Source organism: Pholcus phalangioides, unplaced genomic scaffold (assembly GCF_987345545.1).
Source record: "Pholcus phalangioides strain wild (caught in Gottingen) unplaced genomic scaffold, Ppha-v1.0 ptg000009l_1, whole genome shotgun sequence".
Taxonomy (NCBI): domain Eukaryota; kingdom Metazoa; phylum Arthropoda; class Arachnida; order Araneae; family Pholcidae; genus Pholcus; species Pholcus phalangioides.
Window position 1 is genome coordinate 42369355 of NW_028301602.1, and position 10042 is coordinate 42379396.

Sequence of the window (10042 nt, forward strand, 5' to 3'; positions counted from 1 at the left end):
GCCTCAGGAGAAGAGGGGCCTCACAAAAATGAGATTCGGTTGAAATTTTCTAGAATTTAGGAGGCAGGGTCAGTGCCGTCTTAAGGCATGGGCCCACCCGGGCACGGCCCGGGGGCCTCAAGCGAAGAGGGGCGTCACAAAAATGAGATCTGGTTGAAATTTTGGAAAATTTATTTGGTAGGGCCTCAGAAAAATCAATTGGCCCGGGGGCCCATGATACTCTTAAGACGGCCCTGGGCAGGGTCTCAGGAAAACCAATTGGCCCGGGGGCCCATGATGCTCTTGAGACGGCCCTGCTTGAAACCCCTCAAGTACCGTGCTTGCAAGGTGTATAGTCACTTGAAAGAGTCCTTATCAAGTCGACTTACGTAAGGTGGTCCCCGAACGGCATACGAATATTCGGAACTTGCTTCCAACTGTGTTTCGGTCTATTTTATTTTGTGATTGTGAGTTGTTATTCGTGTTGCATAAAAGAAGAAACTGAATTAAAAAATGTTGAACCTCCCCCCCAAATTAATAATTTCCAAATAGTTGCTGCTAACATACATTGATAAATTGAGTTCTTTTGAAGTGATTTTTTTTTGTTTTTAATGTGTTAATTATGTCCCGTGGATGTTAGTTTTTTGTTCCATTGAGCAAAAAATTTCTTCAGTCGATTCGTATGCTTTAGCTTTTCCAGCGCAGGCCCATCATTTGGGGGGGGGGGGGGGTCAGGGGCAACCCACCCCCCTAGCTTTTGAAAATACACTAAAAAATGGTATATATATACTTATATAATATATATATGCATACGTATTCAGTACATGTTCTTTGTCCCCCTTGGAAAAAATCCCCCCCCCCCTCCAGAAAAAGTTGAAATGACGGCCCTGTGTTCCAGCGCTCTAGGTATAGGCCCCGGAACCTAGGGGATGAAACAATTTAAGCACCCCCCCCCCCCAATAAATTTTGTGATGGGGCTCAGCCTTTCCAATATTTGAAAAACAATGCAATGCAATGCACCTTCCTTCACTTGCGTACGCGCTTGATTCCCCCTATCTACGGGATGACCAGCAAATCCCCCCCCCCCCAATGTGTTCCTTGCGTCGATGCATCTGGCTCTAGGTCAGGGGTTTTCAACATAAAGTTTCTCTCGCGGAACCCTTTGGTAGTTATAACGCTGTTCTGCGGAACCCTTCATGAATATGAGGCTGTTCTACGGAACTCCAACAAATTTTTGAATATTTATTCAAAAAAAAAAAAAAAAAGTGTGTCCGTACTGCCGTCCACAGGCGCATTTATGGAACCACAGAAAACCATTTCAGCGGACGACAACTGTGGCGACGGTTCGAACCCAGGACCTCGCGATGCGAGTCCGTCACTATGACCACTCGACCACCACAGCGGCAGAGCCCCTGGGCTAGAGCTCAGTGATGTTCTCTGTTGTGGGGGTTTTATGCAAAGCCGGCTCGGCATCATCGGCCCTCGGGCAATATTATGTTCTCTGGCCCTGGAAGTAACCATCTTGCATCAAAATACCTGCTCTCGAAAAGCATATGGTAAAAGATCGCGTCATGAAGACCCCCCCTCCTTCCAATGGACATGAGGCCCCAGGCGTGATGGCTGGATTGACTCTTGCATTGAGATGACCCTGCTTTTATGGACGTGAAAGTGTAGTTCCAATTTTTCCACCATATTTCTCTTAAAAGATTTATTTCTTCTTAACTACATTTTTTCACAGCCCCCATTCGATTCGATTTTCATCCTTGCCCCCGCACAGAATATCCCACGACTAGACCACGAGGGGGGGGGGGAGAGTGAATATGGCCCCCCAGGTTAAGAAAACTGTGCAGTACCGTGTTAAAAACGTCTAAATTTTTTTCCAGCTTTTGGCCGGTCCTCTTGTAGAATTTGAATGCGTGCATGCACATGTAATATAAACACGCTTTAGATTGATGGTGAAAGTAATTTTTTATGAAAAAAAGAAAGAAAAAGAGGAAATTAATTCTAAATCAAATAACATGATCAACAACCTGATTATTTGCCACAGTAACTGGGATCAGCCAACGCTGAAGAAAGAGGAGGGAAAAAACGCATTCAACGTCACACCCACTTGAAGGAAAAATATGGCTTTTCATTATCTTAGTTTTCCTACTGACATCAGTGAAAGAACAATGAGAGTTGCGTGTCACACGTCAAAGGATGTAGGAAAAATCATAGCACGATGTGATGAATGACGTTAGGTCGTAGATTCATTAAAAGGTTGGCGGTCGTTGTCATCACGAATTCCGTTTGGGTGTGATGTGTATATAGAATACACTAAAATGGAATACTAAATGGTATCTCTACGATAAGTGGCTTTTTCATTAACCTTTTAAGCGGTTTTTAAAACTTCTCTGATCCGCATTATAACTGTTAGAGCAGAAATCACTAAACCTTCTGGAAATCGCCACTTCTTTCCAAGAAGAATTATTTTTTTTACATTGGACGTGAGTTAATAAATACCCCCCCCCCTCCCCCTTACAACATCGTATTGCTGTACGCAATGATACTATTTTACATCGAAGGGGAAAATAAAAGTATCGTCTCTCTCTCTCTCTCTCTCCTCTTCTGTAATTACCAGACTTCGAACAAAAGTTGACTCCGCTCACTGGTAGTTGATTGGCATGACGTTGGGGGGGGGGGGCATGTTATCAGGGAAGGACTGTTGTACAGAGCTAGCTGGGTTCATCAATGCCGAAATAGAGCGTTTAAGAACCCGAGATATTTCGGGCTTGTCAACATAAAGCAGATTAAGCTTAACGAGTTATCTCGGGATTTCCGGTGTAAGGGTTGATGTGGATAAAATATATTTTTTATTGTCACCCCTAAGGGCTGGAAAAATCTGAAAAATTTTACATATCCAGTCGGGCCTGCATACATGCCAAAATCACAGTATTTTATATGCCAGCATCGGGCATATGGTTAAAAAGTACATGCCCAGTCAAGATTTTTATATGCTCCGGGCATGTCAGGCAATAGCCTTTCCAGCTTTTGTCACCCTGTATGGTGAAACTCTCTTATCAATATGACATCGTGAACTGGTTATACTCTCATGCAAGCCGTGCCAATTTGTTTGCAATGAGAGTATCTCTGTCATTAGAAACATACTTTCATTTACAAAAAGTTTTTTAAACGACGGGAGGTTGCTCCCAGAATGTCTTGAATTTTCCAAGGGGTCGCATACATGAGAAAATAGATAAATTAACTTTTGATGTAGACCCTGTGGGGGTGAAACTTACAAACAGTGGAATGTGAATACGGCTCTGAGAAGCCATTTACAAAAAAATTTCATATTTTGGAATGCAATATTAACGGTGACATTTGTTAATTTGACTCTGAAGTTTTCAACATTTATCGCCAATTATTGAAGGGGTGTTCGCAAATCGAAAATTAAATTCAAAGGTGTAAAAATTCTGTAAATGCCTAAATAATAGCCAAACTTGCGTTATTTATTGTGAACGAAAAATAAATAAAATGGTTGCATATTGGTTCATTTCATTTGAGTAAAATCCCTAAAAATGAAAATTTTTGAGCCAATAAAACTTGCCAACACAGTGATAAGTTGCTAGAACATAGTGATTTTATATATATTCTCTCAATATCTCGATCAATATTCCAATTAAAAGTATGAATTTTTTTTTGCAAATGACGTTTCAGAGCGGGATCTACATTTCAATTATTGGAAGTTTTAGCACACGGAGACTGTGTAAGAAGTAAATTTCTCTATTTTTTTATGCATTATATGACCCCTCAAACATATTTTTGAGATAAGTAATTGCACGTCGTCTGGAAACGTTTTGCAATTGAAAGAATGTTTTTCTAAAGCCAACGGTTGAAGAGATATCTGCTGTGTAAATACTTTGGGACAGCTTTATATGTGTGCGAGCCTGATCAGATACGAATACGAATAAGCCTACAAAGTTAAAAAGAACAAGGGAATATGAAAATACATTTCTGATATTTCCAGTCCGACATTCATGCCAAAAAAACCTATATTTACATACCTAAAAAAAATTACCTATATATTTTATACTCGCCAAAATTAAATATTTACATATTATGGATCAAGGAATTAAATGAATGATCGGAATCGATAAAATCTCGAATGGGCGGTAAGAGTTTGCAAAGTCTATAATGATGATTTTTTCCAAAAAATAAATTAAAAAGTCATTATATTAAACCATATATTGTATTTACTAACCGTAAAATGTCGATGCAATATTTCTCAGCTCATTGATATTCGTCCCAATATTCGCTACTTTTTCGAAATAAAACTTTCGGTTTCAGGGATGCAATAAATGTTCACTAGCGTCACAAGAGTTAGGTCATTTTTGATCCCATTTAAACCAATTTTTACTTCGCTTCTCCATTTACTTCTCCTCCAGATGAAGTCACAAATGCTTTCGTTAGTGGCGACAAAAAAAATAAATGGATAAATAAAAACAAAAGCAATCATTTTTGTGTCAGGGGTCGAGGGGGGGGGGCGGTCAGGCAGAAAAAAACTGTTTATCTTTGATCAGATAAGATAGTCAAAACGACCTCATTGCTGTCTGTCTTATCGATTGGGGGAATGAAATAAAAGCTTTTTTTGATAATCAGAGAAGTCGCTTTCATTTTTTGCTGTAGCATCATTGTGTGATGATCATATTAACTGTGATTTGAGATTGATGCTTAATTTTTTAGTATTTAATCTCTCCTTCGAGATGCAAATGCGGGCCGATCTCCCCGTTAAAAGTCTCACCACAGATAGCAACAGGCCCACAACGAACAATTATTCAATCATTACACTTCACTCATAGTTGGAAAAATATATGGCAGACGGCAGCACTGCACATAACTGAAACAAACTTCACGCTAGGTTCACAACACTTACACGCGCACGCACTCCGGCATGCACCAATTCGTTAGAGATTCCGTAGAGGAATGTGTACGAGGCGCATCATGTACTGTTAGGTAGTAGTAGTATTTAATCTGTTCAAACCCCACAACACCGCGTGTTTCTAATATTGCACTTAGAAACGTGGAACCTTTTTTGTTGGCATCAGGAAAGACAGAGCAACAACTTTCTAATTGGGTTTTTGAGGACAGGTTCTCCGTATATATGAAAAGTTATTTTTTAAATTTTAACAACTATGTAATCGCTTCTAACATGAATGACATACCCGATGTCTGCACGTTATTTGGATAATTTTTCCTTAATTAATAGGAAGTATGTCTCTAGGGTGAACGGTTTGCGAGTGAAATGCGGCAAGGAGGAATTAAGTAATCACCCTCTGTATATGTATATTATTATATTAAATGTAACAAGTTGCTTTTCAAACGTGAATATCTAAATAATATAATAATATAATATAGAAATAATCGAAAATTATGTTTCGCGTTTCGTGAGTGATTATTTCAACAACAGGCCCTGAGCCTGGACGGTGGTACTTTAAGTGACCCCCCAGTCCAACGACTTCTTTTCCTAAACTGTAGGAATACTTTAATGGGTGGGGGGCATTTTGAGAACTTGTCAAACTAGGTATAGTCAGTTCTCTGTGGTATTTGTAAGACATGTACGTAGTTTTGTGTTTAATATCACTGTTTCTTTGTTTTATATTGCTCCTATGTATATTGTATTATATTGCTCCTACAATTTTTTCCCGTATATGATAGGTTATCCAAACATCCTAGTCCCAAATTATTTCGGCTAATCGATGCTCTACTGTATTTCATTTTGTTTGTCCATTTCTATTGTATTTTTAAAATTTTTGTAAAAGCCGGGAGGGACAATTGCCCCACCCCGGAATCCCCCAAATGACGGACCTGTTATGGACCTTCAAAAATACAAACAATCATTTTTTTTTCAATTATAGTTTTCATACAAAACAAATATTAAATTTTGTTTAATTGCTTTTATATAATTTAATTAGTTAATTAATTATTCAGCAATATATTCACTTACTTCTTTAGATTTAGCTCCATCATGTCGCAATTGAACGTGAGGCCATGGGAAAAGAAGTACACGTCTGATAAAAATTTCGATTCCACAAATGTTATATAAGAAGTTATTCTATATAATGATGAAATATCATTTTCTTTCTTCTCAATTTAACTAATGTCTTTTCTATTGCTAACTGCCACCATTTCGCAATATGTATGTGTATAATGAGTGGTACAATGATTAATCATAAATGAAAAAAAAAACGAAGTAATAGTAAGCCTACATTTTCTGGAATAAAATACAATTGATAAAACGTATAATACGAACGTGATAAACACATCGTATACACCATACACCTGCTTTCTGGTACGTTAATATTCCAGGAAGAGCTTTCTCATTGAACTATGCACATTATTGCGACACATTGTTCTGGAGTGATGCCAGCGAGTGTTCCGTTACAAGAAGTAATCTAGACAGCGTAGGTGCATGAGACAACAAACCATCAGAAGTGGGTGACGTTTCGTCATACTTTTTTGTTGCCGGAAATGAAACCAACGCCAATACTTCGGTTCGTGAAGGCCATTCATGGATTTTTCGGTTTTCTATAATTAACAAAAATTATTCACGGCACTTTCATGCATATTCAGGACCATCTCAACATAAGCCGCGTGGTGTATTGTCACTCCCCTTATCTCCTGGAATTAGTTCGATCATTTGATCATTTTTGTCGCACCACGACCATTTCTGCACACGAGGGCTAATTAGACCGGGACCTACACTTTATTGCCGATTCCGAACGGCAGTCCCCCCTTTTTATACTCATCGAGAGGTTGGTGCGTTAACCCCTCCTTGTGGGATCCCTGCGGTAGCAAATTTTTTTTATGTAGTCATGTTGCCGTTTCTGTTATACCCCGTTACTTGTGTCAGGAAAGTTTCTGACAAGGATGAAACGGGTATCGAACTTGCGACATCCTTTGGTACTTATCGACCCGTTACCACACCCTCCTGGAATTACTATGGCAAGTACGAGGGTAAACAGGTTGCCCGAGCGGCGTGGTGGTAAAATGCTAATCTACCACAGTGAAGGTTGCTGTCATAGTCCTGGGTTCGAACCCGAGGGAGGATGTAGATAAGATAGATATTTTCCCTATATAACGAACTTGAGGCGACCACCGACAGACTGCGTCTTCATTAATGCTAGTAAATTGCGATATGGCCAGAGTTGTTGTTTGGTGAAGTAGTATAAATACATACATGTTTATATTCTCGAATCGGGTACCAGATTTCATAATCATGGGCTTCCAACCTGAGTTCATAGGAAATGGACCGATGCGCTTCAGCTCTGCGCATTTTCCTCTTCGAAAAGAATTCATTTTGTTACTCTATTCATTATAGAATAATTTCTAATTTAGCAATTAGAAAAAAGAATTAAACTAATAATTCATTTATTGCTAATTATATAATAAATAAACTATATTCTTGTAATCATAACCCACGCAATGATTTTATAAAATGTCCCGTTTTCCACTTATTTTCAACAAGGCTTTGATGAATTTTCGAATTCAAGAATCAAGATTATTTTCATAACTCTAATTATCATAATTGTAGTCGTATGAATACACTGCTGGCCACCGTAAATGCAACACCCTGAAGGAAGCATGCAAATAATATGAAATTTACAACATGCATTAGCGGAGGTGAGATATGCAAATGATTAGAATTTCATCGCAGACGCACATCGCGCGCGCCTGTGTCACCACTTCAAAGCTCTATTTAAGGCTTGGAGATTTCGACGATTTGAAGTACGGCAATTGTGTTTTTCTTGTGGTTTTTTCAAAAAAACGATCAATTATGTCTCGTAGAAAACAGCGATCATCTTTTGATCAAGTATCCGAGTTCGACAGAGGAAGGATAGTGGCCTACCGAGATTGTGGATTATCTTTCAGGGAAATCGGTAGTCGTGTTGGACGAAATCAAACAACTGTAATGCGGATATGTGATCGTTGGATGCAGGAGGGTACGACGGACCGACGTGTTCGATCGCATCCACCTCAGTACACCACTTCACGTGATGACAGGCGTATTGTGCGTATGGCAGTGACGGATCGCTCAGCCACATCACGAACCATAGCACAGCACATTCAGTCTGTACCGCATCATCCAGTGTCTGCGCGTACCATTCGACGCCGTTTACAGCAGAGTGGTCTGTCCGCAAGACGTCCATTGCTTCGTCTATCCTTGACGCAGAACCACAGACGTCTCCGCCGCCAATGGTGCGATGAAAGAAGGATGTGGACGGCACAATGGAATGAAATTGTCTTTACTGACGAGTCACGCTTCTGTCTGCAACACCACGATGGTCGGATTCGAGTCTGGAGACACCGTGGAGAGAGGATGCTGAACAGCTGCGTTATGCACCGCCACACTGGTCCTGCACCGGGTGTTATGGTATGGGGCGGTATTGGATATCACTCTCGCACTCCTCTAGTACGCATTGCCGGTACTTTAAAAAGCCAGCGCTACATCTCCGAGGTGTTGGAGCCAGTTGTCCTTCCTTACCTTCAGGGCTTGCCCACAGCCATATTTCAACAGGATAATGCGTGACCACATGTGGCACGCATTGTCCAAAGGTTCTTCGTCAATCGCCAGATTGAATTGCTTCCCTGGCCAGCTCGCTCTCCGGATCTTTCGCCGATAGAAAACATGTGGTCCATGGTTGCTCAACGATTGACCCAGATTACATCCCCACCTGCCACACCAGATCAACTTTGGCAACGCGTGGAAGCTGCTTGGTCTGCTGTACCCCAAGAACACATCCAAAGTCTCTTTGAATCAATGCCGAGGCGTGTGGTAGCGGTGATCTCCAACAATGGCGGCTACTCTGGCTACTGATTTTGGCAGGAACCACACTTCACAGAAGTCTATAAATTTAATCATTTGATGCTTGGTCAACATGTTATCTACAAAATAAATATTGTTGCGTTATCTCTTGTCTTTCTTGGTGTTGCAATTTGGGTGGCCAGCAGTGTATATTCATCTCCCATATTTGTGAAACCTAATATGGTTTTTGGTGAATTACAATTCGACTTATAGTACCATCATTTTCTACGAGTGGTGAATTTTTAGCAATTTTAGCGAAAGTTTGCAACTTTAAGTGTCTTTGATAACTTTTTTTTGCTGTAAATGGCAATTTTACTTTCCTCTGACACCTTTTTCGGCTGTAAATGGCAACTTTACTTGCCTTTGATAAATTTTTCGGCTGTAAATGACAACTTTGCTCGCCTTCCACAATTTTTTTTGGTGATATCCCGTATTTCTATGAAGAAAATATAGTGAGCCTAGGAATATTTATCGTGTTGTGCATATTGATACTTTTATACCAGAAACACTTCCGTGGGCTGGAGGGAACCCCTTGGTGAGCCTCATCTGGAACGAAATTTTTTTTGAAATTTCGAGGGGAAAAGTAGCTGAAATTATAAATTAAGCGGGGAAGTTTAACATTGTCTCTATGGGAGGAATTTTGGTACCGGAGCATTTTATCCGTTCAAGCGGGTCATCCGTATATCCGATTAAGCAGGACCGACTGTATTATATGGAGGGCCTCGAAAGAGGCATAGTGCAGAGCACAGCACTTAAAAAAAAAACTTCGATCACGAAACAGTTTAGCATCGCCACCCAAAAAAAAGGAAAATAATAGATAGGTATTAGTGGAAAAAGATCTGCATTGACCGTGAACTTCATCAATCATTCATCAAGATCTATTACAGTAAAATTTCACGTCAAAGAAATTACTTTTGCATTTGTTTGGCTGCCCAACGAGCCCAAGTGTTCTCGAACAGAATACGATCAATAACAATAATCTGTTTTTTATTTTTATATTTTTTCATGTCCAGTCGGAAAGGCCAAACCGAATTGTTGCGAGTCTGTCGAGGTTTGAAAAGAATCGTTTTGGCTCTCAGCCCAGGTTCACTCACCCGGTTGGCATACGGACTCGGAACAACATGGCACGATACATTCATCAAATCGAATTAATGTTTTCCCAGAATGAATCGAGAATTCCCTTATCAGACTATTCTGCTTAATAATCCAAGAATTGAAAAC

The 10042-nt window shown here is 40.0% G+C and overlaps 1 protein-coding gene across 3 annotated transcripts in view; it reads right to left on the reverse strand.

Annotated features, from left to right (window-relative positions):
• LOC149083098 (baculoviral IAP repeat-containing protein 7-B-like) overlaps positions 1-6466 on the reverse strand; it is a 28833-nt gene extending 22367 nt beyond the window's left edge. Inside the window, exon 1 of one of the 3 annotated variants that reach the window (XM_089236237.1) lies at positions 5963-6466. The gene's annotated coding sequence lies outside the window, so the exon portion shown is untranslated. The remainder of the gene's footprint in view (positions 1-5962) is intronic. The other 2 variants (XM_089236234.1, XM_089236236.1) reach the window with 2 other exon arrangements.
• Positions 6467-10042: the final 3576 nt, after the last annotated feature.